Source organism: Diabrotica virgifera, chromosome 4, assembly GCF_917563875.1.
Source record: "Diabrotica virgifera virgifera chromosome 4, PGI_DIABVI_V3a".
Lineage (NCBI taxonomy): Eukaryota > Metazoa > Arthropoda > Insecta > Coleoptera > Chrysomelidae > Diabrotica > Diabrotica virgifera.
Window position 1 is genome coordinate 244,037,386 of NC_065446.1, and position 17,653 is coordinate 244,055,038.

Below are 17,653 nucleotides of genomic sequence, written 5' to 3' on the forward strand. Positions count from 1 at the left end.
CGCCAATCGATTTGGCATCGCGACGTTCTCCCGGCCGGGTATCTTCAGTTGTTCTGGAGCGTTCGAAGCGCTTTCTGCGTCGAGGTCTCTTCAAGTGATACAGTACAACAGGTATTTAGAGTGTTGCTTGCTCAGAAAGTTTTGTAGTTGATTGTTTAATTATATCTTTTGAAACAAACACGTTCGAAAGCTTTTATTAACTCAACGTAAATTTGTAAGTTTGGTTGAGGAAGTTTTTGTTGTTTTTATTTGGAATCGATACTGGTAGCTGACGGATTTGTCCTCCGTGAATTTTTAATTTAATTTTGTTGGTGTTTTATTGCTATTACTTCAAACGGTTGTTTTTCGCTATTGTAGTTTCAAATTTAAGTTTGTTTTTAAATAATTGATTTATTCGACTGTTACTTGATGGAATTCATTTTATCTAGATAATAATAAAGAAGGAAAACTTTTGTTATCAATACTTCCACAAAATTTTTTACCAATTAGTGTCACAACAGCTGTTTCGGCCTTTCTCGAGTGATGTCTTTTTACTATGAGTCTACACTTTATAGTCTTTAACTGAATAAGTTGGGGAGGGGGGAGTTGTTTGTCTCAAGTTGGTCATCCAGTATTATATGTGTATTTTTTAATTTATTAATATCTATAGATTCTAATGAGGGTAACTTGGGCTTTATTTTGAATCTGGAGAATTTAAATTGGTCATTAAGAGAATGATTGTAATCTAAAAGTTGAAGTGCGTACGTAGAATATGTTTTTATATTATTGTAAGCCTATTTGTGTTCTGGTATACGTTTGTTAAATGTTCTACCAGTTTGACCGATGTCAAAGTTTGACCGATCTGTCGAAATCTCTTCCAGTGATACAGTACAACAGGTATTTAGAGTGTTGCTTGCTCAGAAAGTTTTGTAGTTGGTTGTTTAGTTGTATCTTTTGAAACAAACACGTTCGAAAGCTTTTATTAGCGCAACGTAAATTTGTAAGTTTGATTGAGGAAGTTTTTGTTGTTTTTATTTGGAATCGATACTGGTAGCTGAAGGATTTGTCCTCCGTAAATTTTTAATTTATTTTGGTGGAGTTTCATCGTGATTACTTTAAACGGGTGTTTTTCGCGATTGTTGTTTCAAATGTCAGTCTGTTTTTAAATGAGTGATGTTTTCGACCGTTACTTGATGGAAGTTCATTTTATCTGATAATAAAACACTGAAAACTTCTGTTTTCAATACTCCTACAAAATTTATTACCACTGAATGTCACTGCAGCTGTTTCGGCAGAAAGCCTTTCTCAAGTAATGTGTTTTTACTATGCGTCTACACTTTATAGTCTTTAACTGAATAAGTTGGGGAGAGGGAGCTGTTAGTTTGTCTCAAGTTGGTCATCCAGAATAGTACATTCTTTCACGGTTTTTGCTGTAAATTTTAAAGAACCGCTTGGATTGATACGAAATTTAGCATACGCGTAGCTAACATGTCAAAGAAAAAAAGTGATATGGTGCCGATGTGTGCTTTTGACCTGGGGGTGATTTTCACCCCATCTCGGGGGTGAAAAAATATATGTCCAAGATAAGTCCCGAAATGGATAAATTGACTAATTTTGAGTAACTTTTGTTTTATAGAGTTTTTTCACCAAATCAATACTTTTCGAGTTATTTGTAAGTGAATATGTTCATTTTTCAACAAAATAACCACGTTTTTAGACGGTTTTTCGCAAATAACTCAAACCTTAAGCATTTTGTCGAAAAAAATATTTTTAGCAAAACTATAGCCTATAAAAATGTGAAAAAAATGGTGTATATATTAGGTCTCTATACCTAGCAAAAGCAGAGTTATAGCTAATGAAAAATAGGTTCATATTCGAAAAATTCCAAATATAATAATTCAATGTGAAATATCCAAATAATGAAGCATTCTTGGGGAAAACACATTACAACTTTTTTAAAAGCTTTATTTCTGTTTTAAAAAAAAAATTTCTAACATCAAATGTAAGCAAGTTACGCTCAAAAAAAAGTTGGTCCCTTTTGTTTTGGAAAAAAAAAATCAGGAAGATCACCCCCCAATTAGCAACTTAAATGAAATTAATCGCTTCACAAATTATTTTACTTATGTTGTGTTTATATGATATGTAAGCTTCATCGATCCAAAGTGCTTATTTTTGAAACAATTAGGTTTTAATTTTTAAAATTTTAATTTTGAGAAACATGCTTTTTTTCAAAATAACATAAAAATTGTTAGAGATACCAAAAATCTTAAACAATAAAAAAAGTCGGCTTTAGTTTTCCGAATATTTTGTATTTTTTGTTTTTCTGTAACACAAAAATTGGTTAAGATTCGGTGTTTCTAAATTTGCATACACTCGTGATAAGTGACTCGTTCAAGCCCTTTTAACTACAGCTCTTTCAAAAATAAGGACTTTGAACCGATGAAACTTACAGATCATAATATGATCAATACATACGGTGTAAAAAACTTTTGAAGTGGTAACAATTAAGTTCATTTGAAATGCTAATAAGGGGGTGATTTTCCCGATTTCTTAGCAAAAAAGGGACCAACTTTATTTTGAGTTTAACTTGTTTACTTTTGATGCTAAAATTGTTTTTTAAAAAACAAAAATAAGCATTTTTTTAAACACTTTAAAAAAGTTAAAATAAGTTTTCCCCAAAAAAGCGCTTTGTCTTTTGGTTATGGCACGTTGAAATATTCGATTTGGAATTTGACGAATATGAACCTATTTTTTATTAGCTATAACTCTGCGTCTACTAGGTATAGTTACCTAATATATATACACTATGTTTTTCAATTTTTTAACTTGCTATATTTTTTATAAGAATTTTTTTTCGACCAAATACTTACTTTTTGAGTTATTTGCGAAAAACCGTCTGAAAACGTGGTTATTTTGTAGAAAAATTAACATATTCATTCGCAAATAACTCGAAAAGTATTAACTTGGTGAAAAAACTTTATAAAACAAAAGTTACTTAGAATCAGTCATTTTATCCATTTCCGGACTTATTTCGAACATACACTTTTCACCCTCCAAAAGGGGGTGAAACTCACCCCTAGGGCAGAAGCACACATCGGCACAATATCACTTTTTTCTTTGACTTGTTAGCTATGTGTGTATGCCAAATTTCATGTCAATCCAAGCGGTTCTTTTAAAATTTAGAGGTTTTGCAATATTTTACCTTTAAAGAACGTATGTACTAGAATTATATCCGTATTTTTTAATTTATTAATTTCGATAGATTCTAATAAGGATAGCTTAATTCTTTATTTTGAATCTGGAGAATTTGAAATTGGTCACTAACAGAACCATTATGATCTAGAACAGTGGTGCGCAAACTTTTTTAATGAGGGGTAACAAAGTTCAATAAATGCTATAGAAGGGCCAGAATTATAGAAAAAATGCATTTTGTGTTAGGACTCTATGTATACTCTTCATGTCAGTGGATCCTCGGTGGGCCGGATTAAATACTTTCGCGGGCCGGATTTTATACTTCCGCTGGCCGTACTTTGCCCGTCACTGATCTACGTGCGTACGTAGAATCCGTTTTTCTAGTATTAAAAGCCCTTTTGTGTTCTGCTATACGCTTTTTAAAGGTTCTACCAGTTTGACCAAGTTTTTGGCAGTCACTACATATAAGTTTGTCTACACCACTGTGTAAGTGCTTTTTCTTTTTGATCTTGTTGTTCTTAATATATTTGCTTAAGTTGTTGTTTGTCCTGAAAGCTGGTGTTATTCCTTTCTTTTTGCCTCGAGGTCTCTTGCAGTGATACAGTACAACAGGTATTTAGAGTGTTGCTTGCTCAGAAAGTTTTGTAGTTGGTTGTTTAGTTGTATCTTTTGAAACAAACACGTTCGAAAGCTTTTTTTAACGCAACGTAGTTTGGTTGAGGAAGTTTTTGTTGTTTTTATTTGGAATCGATACTGGTAGCTGAAGGATTTGTCCTCCGTAAATTTTTAATTTAATTTTGGTGGAGTTTCATCGTGATTACTTTAAACGGGTGTTTTTCGCGATTGTTGTTTCAAATTTCAGTTTGTTTTTAAATGAGTGATGTTTTCGACCGTTACTTGATGGAAGTTCATTTTATCTGACAATAAAACACTGAAAACTTTTGTTTTCACGAATTCCACAAAATCTATTACCAATTAATGTCACTACAGCTATTTCGACGGAGTGCTTTTCTCAAGTGATTTGTTTTACTTTGCGTCTACACTCTATTGTCTTTAATTAAGATATTAAAATAGTTGGGGGGGGGGGCTGTTTAACTTTAGTTGGTCATTCAAAATTATATCTGTATTTTTTAATCCATTAATTTCCATCTTCTCTTCTTTAAATGCCATCTCCGCGGCGGAGGTCGGCAATCATCGTAGCTATTCGTATTTTAGAGACGGCTGCTCTTAATAGTTCATTTGATGTACATCCGTACCACTCTCTCAGGTTGCGCAGCCACGATATTCTGCGTCTCCCTATGCTTCTCTTTCCTTGAATCTTTCCCTGCATAATCAATTGGAACAAGCTGTATCTCTCTCCACGTGTAATATGTCCGAGATATTCCAATTTTCTTGTTTTGATGGTATTTGGGATTTCCATTTCTTTACTCATCTTTCTCAGAACCTCTTTGTTTGTGACGTGTTCTGTCCACGATATTTTCAGAATTCTTCTGTACACCCACAGCTCGAATGATTCTAGTTTTTTCATTCATGCAACATTCAAGGTCCAAGCTTCCATTTCATAAAACAAAGTCGAGAAAACGTAGCACCTAGCCAACCTAACTCTTAGCTCCAACTTCAAATCTCTTGCGCAGAGCACTTTTCTCATTTTCTTAAAATTTGCTCTAACCTTTTCTATTCTGATTTTGATTTCCTGTAACTAATCTCCTGTGGAGTATATTGGTCGACCTGTCGACCATATTGGTCGACTCGTTCGATATTGGATCCGTTTATGAAGAGATTTTCGTTATTTCTTTGAGTTTTCGATATTCTCATAAACTTTGTCTTCTTGACATTCTTTGTTAGCCCATATTCTTGTCCAAACTCTGCTATTCTGGTCACCAGCCTCTGAAGATCCCCAATATTTTCAGCTAAGATGACAGTGTCATCCGTATATCTAATGTTGTTAATGGGAACCCCATTTACCTTTATTCCAGCTGTTTCAATCTCAAGAGCTTTTTTCAAGATCTCTTCCGAGTAGGCATTAAAAGAATTGGCGACAACACGCATCCCTGTCTCACTCCACGTCTGATTTCAATTTCCTCTGACAGCTGGTTGTTAACACGTACTTTTGCTCGTTGCTTATAGTATAAATTCGATATAATCCTGAGGTCATTGTAGTACAGCTTCTTTGATTCCAGGACATGCATTAATTGTTCACGTCGAACTTTGTCGAATGCTTTATTATAGTCAATAAAACACGCATATATATCTTGATTGACGTCCAGGCACCTTTGTATAAGTATGTTAAGTGAAAAAAGAGCTTCACGAGTTCCCAGGCCTTTGCGAAACCCAAATTGCGTATCATTAACGTCTATGTCCAGTTTATGATAAATATATTCGGTTGTGGATGACTTTCAGTAGCAACTTTAGCACATGGGACATCAAACTAATGGTGCGGTAGTCGCCTCATTCTCTTGCGTTTTTCTTTTTGGGGAGGCAAATAAAGATCGACGTCAACCATTCTTTGGGTAACGTGCCTGAGCTATAAATTTTGTTTAAGAGTACCACTAAAACAACAATATGCTGCTCATCTATAATTTTTAAAAGGTCGATAGGAAGCATGTCAGGTCCTGGGATTTTCCTGTTTTTCATTGTTTTTAACGCATGTATTATTTCTTCCTTTGTAATATCTGGACCTATTTCTCCTGAAGTAAGTTCTATGTGTTCCAGGTACCCTCTTTCATCATCGAACAGTTCATTGATGTATTCTGCCCAACGTTGTACTTTCTCATCGGTCTCTGTTATAGCAACCCCCGTTATTTGCTTAATTTCCATAGATTCTAATAATGATGGCTTAAGTCCTTTATTTTGAATCTGGAAAATTTGAAATTGGTCATTAGAAGAGTGATTATGATCTAGTAGGTGAAGTGCGTACGTAGAATCTGTTTTTCTATTATTGAAAGCCAATTTGTGTTCTGCTCTACGTTTGTTAAAAGTTCTACCAGTTTGACTGATATAAATTTTTGGGCAGTCACCACATGTAAATTTGTATAGACCACTGTGTAATTTTTCTTTTGGCTCTTGTTCTTAATATAATTGTTTAAGTTGTTGTTTGTCCTGAAAGCTGGTGTTATTCCTTTCTTTATGCGTCGAGATCTCTTCCAGTGATACAGTACATTTTCTATTCTAACTATTTCATATCAAATTCCTAGCTTTTTTTCTGGCAAATTTTTTATCAACATTAATATCACAAGAGAGTGAGAATAAGCTTAATAATATCTTCTTCTTCACGTGCCATCTCTGCGACGGAGGTTGGCAATCATCATGGCTATTCTAATCTTAGATGCTGCTGCTCTGAATAGTTCGGTTGATGTGCATCCGTACCATTCCCTCAAGTTACGCAACCATGAGATTCTTCTCCTTCCTACACTTCTCTTGCCCTGGATTTTCCCCTGTATAATCAATTGAAGTATGTTGTATCTCTCATTACGCATAACATGCCCCAGGTATTGCAGCTTTCGTGTCTTGATGGTTTTCAATGTTTCCAGTCTTTTGTTGACTTTTCTCATGACTTCGTTGTTTGTTATATGCTCGGTCCATGATATCTTTAGGATTCTTCTATACACCCACAGTTCAAATGCTTCCAACTTTTTAGTAGTTCGACGTGTTAAGTGTCCATGCTTCTATCCTGTAAAGCAGGGTCGAGAAAATATAACACCTTGTCAACCTAACTCTCAAGTCTAATTTGAGTTCTCTTGCACAAAGTAATACCTTTCTTATTTTATTGAAGTTTGTTCTTGATTTCTCTATTCGAACTTTAAATTCTTTGGAGTAATCGTTTGTGTGATTAATTATTGTGCCAAGATAGTTGTAGTTTTCTACTTGTTCTTAAGTTTTACCTTTAATTGTCAGGCTTTCATCATTATTTTGGGTTTTTGATATCCTCATAAATTTAGTTTTCTTGATGTTTATTGATAATCCATATTCTTCTCCATACTCAACGATCTTGTTCATTAGCTTTTGAAGGTCTTTAAGGTTGTCTGCTATTATGATAGTATCGTCCGCATATTTAATGTTGTTAATTGGCGTTCCATTTACCTTTATTCCTGCTGTTTCTCCCTCAAGAGCTCTTTTCATAATTTCTTCAGAGTATGCATTGAATAGTAGTGGTGACAATACACACCCCTGTCGCACTGTGACAATACACACCCCTGTCGCAATTCTCTCTTAATTTCGAACTCTTCTGATGTGTGTTCATTAATGCGTATGTGTGCTTGCTGTTTATAATATAGATTTGTTATAATTCGAAGGTTATTGTATTGTAATTGTTTTGCTTTGAGGACGTCAATGTTTGTGGCGGACTTTATCGAAAGCCTTGTTGTAATCTATGAAACAGACGTACATATCCTGGTTCACATCCAAACATCTCTGGATTAGTACGTTGAATGCAAAGAGAGCTTCACGGGTCCCTACGTCTCTACGGAATCCAAATTGGGTTTCTTCAATATCCATATCAAGTGTTTGGTAAATGCGTTTATGAATGATCTTTAAAAACATTTTAAGTGTGTGACACATCAGGCTTATGGTACGGTGGTCGGTGCATTCTCTAGCATTTTTATTTTGTGGGAGACAAATAAATGTTGAGGTCAACCATTCATTGGGTATGTCACCCGACTGTTAAATTTCATTAAAGAGCTTCAAGAGGACATCTATGTACTCATTTTCTACTATTTTAAGGATATCAATAGGCAGTTGAGAATAACTTAACTGACAATAATGCGACAATTTTTCGAAAACTTGTTTCCTGGCAATAGACACGAGAGCACAGAGGGCTCCAGAGACTATTGATGAATGGAAACAAGTTTGAGAACAAAATTAGAGCATTATTTTCTCATTTCTTCTCACTATCGTATGGTATTCGACAGATTATTTTTTAGTACTTACATATGTATAAAATTTGAGTCTTTGTATAAAAACATTCAGTGACATTTATCTCAATTAATGTGACACACATTTTTCAACTTGTCAAAGTGAACAGCACAGTTTAGGAAATGTTCATACGAAGATATCAATGAAATATTAGTTAAAATTATTTATAAATACATTTTTATTCATGAAATAATCTTACAGAAGTACACTTGATCGCTTAAAATTGCAGATTTTTATTGTCCTCGTGATAATTCACATTAGATGCAGAACTAAATGTTTATAATGGTTCATTTTCTTAAATGTGACAGTTGTCAAAACTAGGAAGCAATCTACCTAAAAATTATTCCCAGTATAATAATAATCTGATTGGCCAGAATTAAACACGTGACTAAAAATCTTACTAATACTACACGATTGGAAATTAAAATCATTAAAAAATAATCGCTGGAAATTTTTCCAATATACAGTAAGCATCAAAATTAACGCACCACCTTAAAAATGGGACATTTTTGATGACTCATATTTCTTAAACCTGTTGTACGATTTGAGTGATTTTTTTAGTATAATATAGCTTTATTCTTCAAGAATATCGACGTAATAATACTGTTGCTAAACAGATAAGTGTCATTGTATACCAATAGTAACAATGATAGTGTGTTTTTTCCTCAAAGTTTGGAACACCCTGTGGAATATTCTAGCGTATATAAAATATTGAAATTAAAACTTAACTGTAGCCTTAGGCTTTGTTAACATTTTGCTTTTTGATTCATTCGCTTATGTGAGATAATAAAAAAGTTAGGTACTTTAACAACTAGCAATGTTATTTATCAATACAGGGTGTTTGTAAATAAGTGCGACAAACTTTAAGGGGTAATTCTGCATGAAAAAATAATGACCGTTTGCTTTATAAACTTCCTTTATAAACGTCCGCAAATGCTTTGTTTCCGAGATACGGGATGTTGAATTTTTTCTTACAGACTGACGATTTATTTATTGCTCTAAAACCGGTTGAGATATGCAAATGAAATTTGGTAGTTTTTGAAAGGCAGTTATTGCGCATTTTTGACATACAATTAAGAATTTTATATTCACCATTGACGTGCATACGGGATGTATCTAAAATGTTTATACCCGTATACACGTCAATGGTGAATATCAAATTCTTAATTGTATGTCAAAAAAGGCGCAATAACTACCTCTTAAAACTTACCAAATTTCTTATGCATATCTCAACCAGTTTTAAAGCAATAAATAAATCGTCAGTTTGTAAGAAAAATTTCAACATCCCGTATCTCGGAAACAAAGCATTTGCGGACATATATTTATAAAGCAAATGGTCATTATTTTTTCATGCAGAATTACCCCTTAAAGTTTGTCGCACTTATTTAGAAACACCCTGTATTGATTAATAACATTGCTAGTTGTTAAAGTACCTAACTTTTTTATTATTCAACATAAGCGAATGAGTCAAAAAGCAAAATGTTAAGAAAGCCTAAGCCTACAGTTGAGTTTTAATTTCAATATTTTATATACGCTAGAATTTTCCACAGGGTGTTCCAAACTTTGAGGAAAAAACACACTATCATTGTTACACCCGGTATACAATGACACTTACCTCTTTAGCAATAATATTATTACATCGATATTCTTGAAAAACGAAGCTATAATATACTAAAAAAATCACTCAAATCGGACAACAGGTTTAGGAAATACGAGACATCAAAATGTCCCATTTTTAAGGTGGTGCGGTAATTTTGGTGCTTAGTGTATTTTTTCCACATTCACTCTATTTTAATATTTTTACATTCATAATCCAAATATATCATTCTAATACAAACTACAGACGTGAAACGCCAAAAACTCGTTTATATATCCCTCTTTTTGTTCTCCACCTTTGCTCCCTGGATTTGATTACTTTATAAAATGGATCCTTGTAGCTGTTGCTTCGCGTTAGTTGATCGCCAACTTCATGACCTTACTCAAAGGATACTGTGTATACATGGCCGTCTGATGGTCTCATTAAGTTCTCTGTTCTTCTTGTTTTATTTTTGGAGTTTTGACTTTTTGTTATGGTGCCTGGAATGACGGAATGTAATTAGTATTCTATAAGAATTTTCTGCTAACTTTTCTGGGTTATTCGTTGTTTGAAAAGATCTTTATCAGATATAAGTTAACTCTGAAGTTTACTATTCTTTTCCATTCTTTTCTGTTTACTGCTTTATTTTTCTAATCTGGGATTTTAAGTTCCTCTACGTTTTTCACTATCCTTATTCCACATGGTTTCAGCCTACCTTTCTTCTTCTTCCTATTCCTCCCGTCAGTATTCTTTTGGGTAGTCTCATGCCCCATCCTATAGCTTTTCTCTAAATATTTTCCTGATGACTTTCATTTCCCACACTTGGAGCATGACTTCGGATTTGTTGATTGTCCATGTTTCACTGACATTTAATGCTGTAAGTCTTATCACTGTCTTATATGTTCTTATGTTAGCCCTTCTAGATATACAGGGTGTAACAAAAATACAGGTCATAAATTTATTCACATATTCTGGGACCAAAAATAGTTCGATTCAACCTAACTTACCTTAGTACAAATGTGCACATATAAAAAGTTACAGCCCTTTGAAATTACAAAATGAAAATCGATTTTTCCCAATATATCGAAAAGTATTATAGCTTTTTTATTGAAAATGCACACGTGGCATTATTATGGCAGTAGTATCTTAAGGAAAAATTATAGTGGAATTTGGAAACCCCCCAAAAATTTTATGGGGGTTTTGTTCTTTAAACCCCCCCAAACTTTTGTATACGTTCCAATTTAATTATTATTATAGTACCATTAGTTAAACACAATCTTTTAAAAACTTTTTTGCCTCTCAGTCCTTTTTCGAAAAATCAGTTTTTATCGAGATATTTTGAATATTTTTCAAATCCACCACATATTTGTATATGGTTAAGTACGATTATGGACACTGTAATAATATGAAAATGTATTTATGATTTACATTTTTAGGTATATTTTGGACCATATTAAAAAAGAAACCACATCTCGATAAAAGGTGCCTTATCTAAAAAATACAAAGAGGCAAAAAAGTTTTAAAAAGACTGTGTTTAACCAATGGTACCGCAGTAATAGTTTAATTGGAACGTACACAAACATTTGGGGGTTTAAAGGCACAAAACCCCCATAAATTTTGTATGTAAACGTATTAAAAAAGAAGCCGCATCTCGATAAAAACTGCCTTATCAAAAAAATACTAAGAGGCAAAAAAGTTTTTAAAATATTTAATTTAACTAATGGTACCACAATAATAAATTAATTGGCACGTACACAAAAGTTTGGGGGGGTTTAAGGGAACAAAACTTTAGGGGGTGCACAAATTTCACTATAATTTTTCTTTAAGATTTTCCTGCCATAAAAATGCCACATGCCCATTTTCAATAAAAAGTCGTTAATAGTTTTCGATATATTCGGGAAAATCGAATTTCATTTTGTAACTTCAAAGAGCTATAACTTTTTTTGTGTGCATATTTGTACTAAGGTAAGTTAGGTTCAATCGGACTATTTTTAGTCCCAGAATATGTGCTTTAATTTATGACCTGTATTTTTGTTACACCCTGTATTTTTACTTTGTTTAGAGCAAAGATACAACGATTACCAGCCGTAATTCTCGCTTGGATTTCTTCCTTCATATTTGGTAACCTGCCGAATGTCGCTCCTAGGTAATGGAATCTTTCTACTTCTTCGAAGTTATATATTTTTCCTTGTATGATTATTGTCAGTTACTGTCCTTGTATGTATTCTCGGTCTGTCCATTCCACCTGTCGACTAGGTGTGTTAATTTTCTTCTCTCGTAAGTTCCTCTTACATTCCATTCCATTATTAACGAAATGCAAAAATTATGGAATAACTGGAGTTGTGTTGAAATGGCTAGAAAATTATCTAAACGGTAGATGTCAAAAAACTAAAGTAAATAATAATATTTCAGACGAAATAGGTACTATACATGGAGTTCCCGAATGAAGCGTTCTTGGACCATTATTATTTATTTTATATATAAATGATCTACATCTCTATCTTAAAAATTCATTTGTAAATCTGTTTGCAGATGATACATTAATTTCTTTCTCTGGACAAGATTTTAATAATTTAGTTTAAACAATAAATGATGAATTAGATATTCTTAATAATTGGTTGATGGCAAATAAATTGAAACTAAATGCTCAAAAAACTAAGTGTATGATTTTGGGTACAAAGATAAATTGTTATTGTTAAATAAATCAAGGAAATTTTAGTATTAAAATAGGTGAAGATATAATAAGTTACGTAGATGAAATTAAATAGCTTGGAATTTTATTTGATCCACAGTCAAATTTTACCAAACATATAAATTTTCTGTGTAAAAAAATTGGTAAAAAAATCGGTTACTTCTCTAGAATATCTAAAGGGCTTTCCCGATGGTCTAGGAAGGTTGTGTATAATACAATAATATGTCCGCATTTTAATTATTGTATGTCACTGTTTATTTCATGTTCAAATGAACAGGTATATCGTTTGCAGTTGCTTCAAAATAAAGCTATGGGAATTGTCTATGGATGTAGCAAGTATACCTCTATAAACTTTATGCTGGAAACATTAAATTTTTTAGATGTTAATCAGCTTATTACTGAGTCATGTTTGGTGTTAATATTTAAAATTATTAACAAGCAAGCTCCTCAATACTTCAATAATTATGCCATTAAAAGATCACTTTTGTTAGGTCAGTATAATTTAAGATTTGATAATTATCATATTGAAAGGTTCAATACAAGTGCCATGGAAAAAACTGTTTTTGTTGAAGGACTAAGAATATATAACAGTCTACCATCTAGCATAAAAGATTCACCAAATGTTAAAGTCTTCAAAAGTCGGTTAAAAAAATTGTATTTTAAGAATTAGTTGATTTTTCGTTTTTAAGTTATAGTTATTAAAATATATGTAAATGTTTATTTGTAATGTAATAGCTAAAAAGCTAAATAAATCCTATTATTATTATTATTATTACATTGGGGAACATACTTCAGCCTGAACGGTGCATTGAGTTGAAGGCAGTAACTTTCTTGGTAATCGTTGTAATATTTCTGTTATATGACTCGAACCTGGAGTTTTTTTGGGATCGATGCTTCAGTTTTTATTTTCCTTTGGAATTATTAGATTTAATTTCCATGATATCTGTTGCCGTTGATAAAGTCATTTCCTTTGTTTGGCTGGAACGTGTTTGCGGGATGCTCTGCAAATCGATTGGCTTTTTGAGCTTTGTTTCAAGCCCAATTTCCATCAGTATTTCTGATGGGAGGAGGGTTTGCAATATAGGTCGTGTGGTGGCATTCCAGCGCGAATATTCGCTGCTTATTTCGGCTGTTAACTGACTAAAATATTCCCCCCGATAGATGCATTCTTGATGCGTTGAATTCCTCTTTTGATATATTGTGATATACATTTAAATAGCGTGTTTGCATGGGATTAAGCGACAGTTGATTTTAATGAAAATTACATTTGATAATAATTGTTGTTTGACGTTTCGGTTTCCACTCCAGAATTCGTTTTCAAAAAACAAGTATTTTCAATTAGAGAGTTGTGAATATAAACACAAAAAAGAAGAAAACCGGGAATACTAAAAGATACAAATGGGAAACTTGTGTTGAGTACTAACGAAAAATTAAAGAGATGGACAGAATACATAAATGAATTGTTCAAAGACAATAGATCAGAGCAGATGGAAGTCGAAGTAGAAGATGATACGGTTTTGAAGATTTAAAAGAAGAAATTAAATCGGCATTAAAAAACAGCAAAAATGGTAAAGCAGTAGGTCCAGACCAAATCCCAGTAGAAAGCTTAAAATGCATAAATGATGAAACCTTAGACATTATCGCAGACTTGTTTAAAACAACACAGTGTACAAAACACTTGTTTTAACACAGTGTACAAAACAGGAAACATACCCAACCTTTTGTGCTATCCCTAAAAATACAAACGCTAAAGATTGCAGTGAATACAGAACAATATCATTAATAAGTCACATTCTCAAATTATTCTTGAAAATAATACATGGTCGTATAAATAAAAAACTAGAAGAAGGAATAGATGATAGTCAGTTTGGGTTCGGAAACGGACTAGGAACCAGAGAGGCGTTATTTGCTTTTAATGTGTTAGCTCAAAGATGCATGGACATGAATGTGGATGTGCATGTTTGTTACGTTGATTTTGAGAAAGCTTTTGACAAAGTAAGACATGAAAAATTAGTCCAAATTCTAAAGACAAAAACATTGACAAAAGGGACTTACGAATAATAACAAACCTTTACTGGAATCAAAGAGCACAAATTGTAATAGATAACGAACCCAGTCCAGAAATTGAAATCAGGAGATGAGTTCGGCAGGGATGTATTATGTCTCCATTACTCTTTAATGCATATGGTGAAGCCATTTTTGAAGAAGCATTGCTATCTCAAAGTGAAGGAATAATAATTAACGGAAGATCTATTAACAACATAAGATATGCAATATGACACCGTGATTATGGCAAACTCTGCTGAACAACTCCAACTACTACTAAACAAAACAAACAATTTCTGTGAAGAATATGGACTAAAAATGAATACAAAAAAGACCAAATACATGATAATAACTAAGAAAACAAACATACAAACAAGCATACATTTGGGAAATGTACCGATAGAAAGGGTTGATAAATACAAATCCCTAGGAACATGGATTTCAGAGAAAAATGATCAAACAACAGAGATAAGGACCAGGATAGAAATAGCAAGAAATGCGTTTGTAAAAATGAAAACAGTTCTCTGCAAGAAAGACCTTAGCTTAGAACTGAGAGTAAGAGCTTTGAGATGCTACGTGTTCTCGATACTACAATATGTACTTGAAAGCTGGACATTAAAGCAAGAACACATAAATAAGCTACAGTCATTTGAAATGTGGTGTTACAGAAGGATGCTTAGAATAGCATGAACACAGAGGAACACGAACACGGAAGTATTGCGAGAACTGGGTAAAGAATGCGAAATAATAAACACAATAAAAATAAGAAAGTTACAATATCTGGGACACGTAATGAGGGGACCGCGATATGAAATGCTAAGACTGATAATACAGGGAAAGATAAGAGGCGGAAGGAGTATAGGAAGAAAGAAAGTGTCATGGTTAAAGAATTTAAGGCACTGGTTTAGATGCAGTTCTATAGAACTCTTTAGAGCAGCGGTGGACAGAGTAAAGGTAGTGATGATGATATCCAACCTCCGATTAGGAGACGGCACTTGAAGAAGAAGAATATAAAGTTTTTTGGTGGTTATGTTTTTCAGTTCGAGTCTCGATCTTGTAGACAATTAGCCATGCTTTTAGTTGAAAATACTGGGAGTAGTGTTTGTATCAAATTCTTCTTCCTTCTTGTATGTAGGCTTTAAAGCCTGTTTCTTCTTCAATATTAGCCTCCTAAATTGTTTAAGTTATCGCACCATCTTTTTCTTGGTCTGCTAATACTTCTTCGTCCATTTGGTGACTTATCTCGTGCTATTCGTACTATCCTATCTTCTACCATTCTACTAATGTGTTCGTTCCACTCCTGTTTCCGTTTTGTCACCCATCTATTTATCTCTTCTACATTGCATGATCTTCTTATGTTTTCGCTTCTCTCCCTATCCAACAGACTTTTCGGTTATATTCGTCGCAGTATTTTCATCTCTGTTGTTTCTAGTAGTCGTCTCGTTTTAGATGTGTCAGGTCTTGTCTCCGCCGTGTATGTCAATATAGGTCTAATTGCTGCTTTATAGATTCTTGCTTTTGTGTCTTGTCTTAGGTGTTTGTTCTTCCAGATTGTGTCATTAAGAGATTCCGCCGCATTACTTGCTCTTAAGCTTTGTTGTCGTACTTCCTTTTCTTTGTATCAAATTCTAATTATTTTATGTATAGGGTAAGATCGCAATCTTCGCTAACTTGTCCTGCTCCACCAATCATTTGTTGCAAATTCTCTAGACTTTCAGCTATTAGGACTGTATCAATTGCATACTGTATGTTGTTGATGGGCCGTCCAATTACTTTTATGCCTGCTGTTGATTACTTCATGACTTGCCTAATTATTTCTTATAAATACAAAATGAACAGGAAAGGCGACAGCATACTTCTTTGTCTGCCACCCCTTTCAATTTCTGTCTCATCTGATACTTCATGTCGGTCCTTTCTAATTTTGTTATACACCAATATAGTTTATCGTTTTTATAATTTATCTGGTCATTTTCCCTTCCAATGGCTTTTCTGCTAAGTGCATTTGGGTTTTTATGTTTTCATATCGTTCTTCATTATTATTATTTCTTGTATCTATTCTGTTTTTGACGCTGTAACCAGATAGAAGGAGATTTTCTGTTGGAGTGAATGCACAGAGAGTGATAAACTCCAACAGAAGTAGGAATAAGAAGATCTACTTAATGTAGCCAAAGGAACAACAATGTGGCTTCTGCGTTGAAGAAGCTGAAGTCTAAAATACTACTTTGCAGTAGTACTTGTATGGAAAGGTGCCAAGACAAGAGTATAGAATTGATATAGGACTGAAGATGAAAATTATGAATAGATAGATGTAACTTGAATAGCTAGCTCAATATGCAAGAGAATGGCCACTTTACACTCAAGGAAGGATTCGGCCAATTTGCACGGCTATTTCTGGCTGGACAATAAATTAAAGGAAATGACAATGATGGCTAGAAAAGAAGATATTAAGACAATGTTCACAAAATAGAGTAAATATAATAATATAATGAAAATAGAATAAATTTTTGGGCGCCAGAAGAAGGATAACTGGGTTAACCCTCTTCCAGGTATTCTACGCTGCTATAGAGTGTATTAAATTTGTAATAAAAGTATATTAAATGTACAAATATAGAGGAGTAATATGAGAAAAAAAATATGCACAATAAATATATATTTATTAAATTTAACTACTAGATGTTCACAATCTCCGAGTTAAGACAAGTAACTAGTCTGTGACTCTAACATGACAAAAAAAATGATACTAGTGAAAGTCAATTAAAAAATTATCACACAAATGTGATCTAAGAATAATCTTAATAAGGTTAGAAAATCTGAATAAGGGTACCTCTAATACAGAAAGTACAACTTACACCTAGATTAGTATGAACCCTTCACCAAATAACACTTGTACGATTTTAATACGTACACCCTAATTGAATACTACCTGATAATAGAATAAGGAAAATACCTAATGTAAATAATATATATTTTACAACTCTCAATGTGTTGACGGGTAACAAGTCCCTAAATGAACCAACTTAGTACTGGATACAAAAGATCCTTTTCTGACTAGTGGTTCTAAATAATAATCGCAAGTAAAACTAGTACCTTCCTGAGGGGATGGGTACTAGGGATTTATTCAAATATAATATAAAAAAATTAATAGTTAACGTTAAATAATATTTACAAAAATCTAATACAAATTGAAAAATTATGAAATAAGTTGAATGATTTTAAATTTAGGTGAATTGAACTAATATTATTTTTAAATTAACTGA

At 33.1% G+C, this 17,653-nt stretch overlaps 1 protein-coding gene across 2 annotated transcripts in view; it reads left to right on the forward strand.

The window, feature by feature from the left end:
• Nucleotides 1–17,653, forward strand: part of LOC114347563 (rho guanine nucleotide exchange factor 18) — a 345,544-nt gene that overhangs the window by 12,333 nt on the left and 315,558 nt on the right. The window contains exon 1 of one of the 2 annotated variants that reach the window (XM_050649940.1): nucleotides 59–111. The exons of the other annotated variant lie outside the window; for it this stretch is intronic. The gene's annotated coding sequence lies outside the window, so the exon portion shown is untranslated. Of the gene's footprint in view, nucleotides 1–58; nucleotides 112–17,653 lie in introns of those variants that run through there. 2 annotated transcript variants of the gene reach the window in all.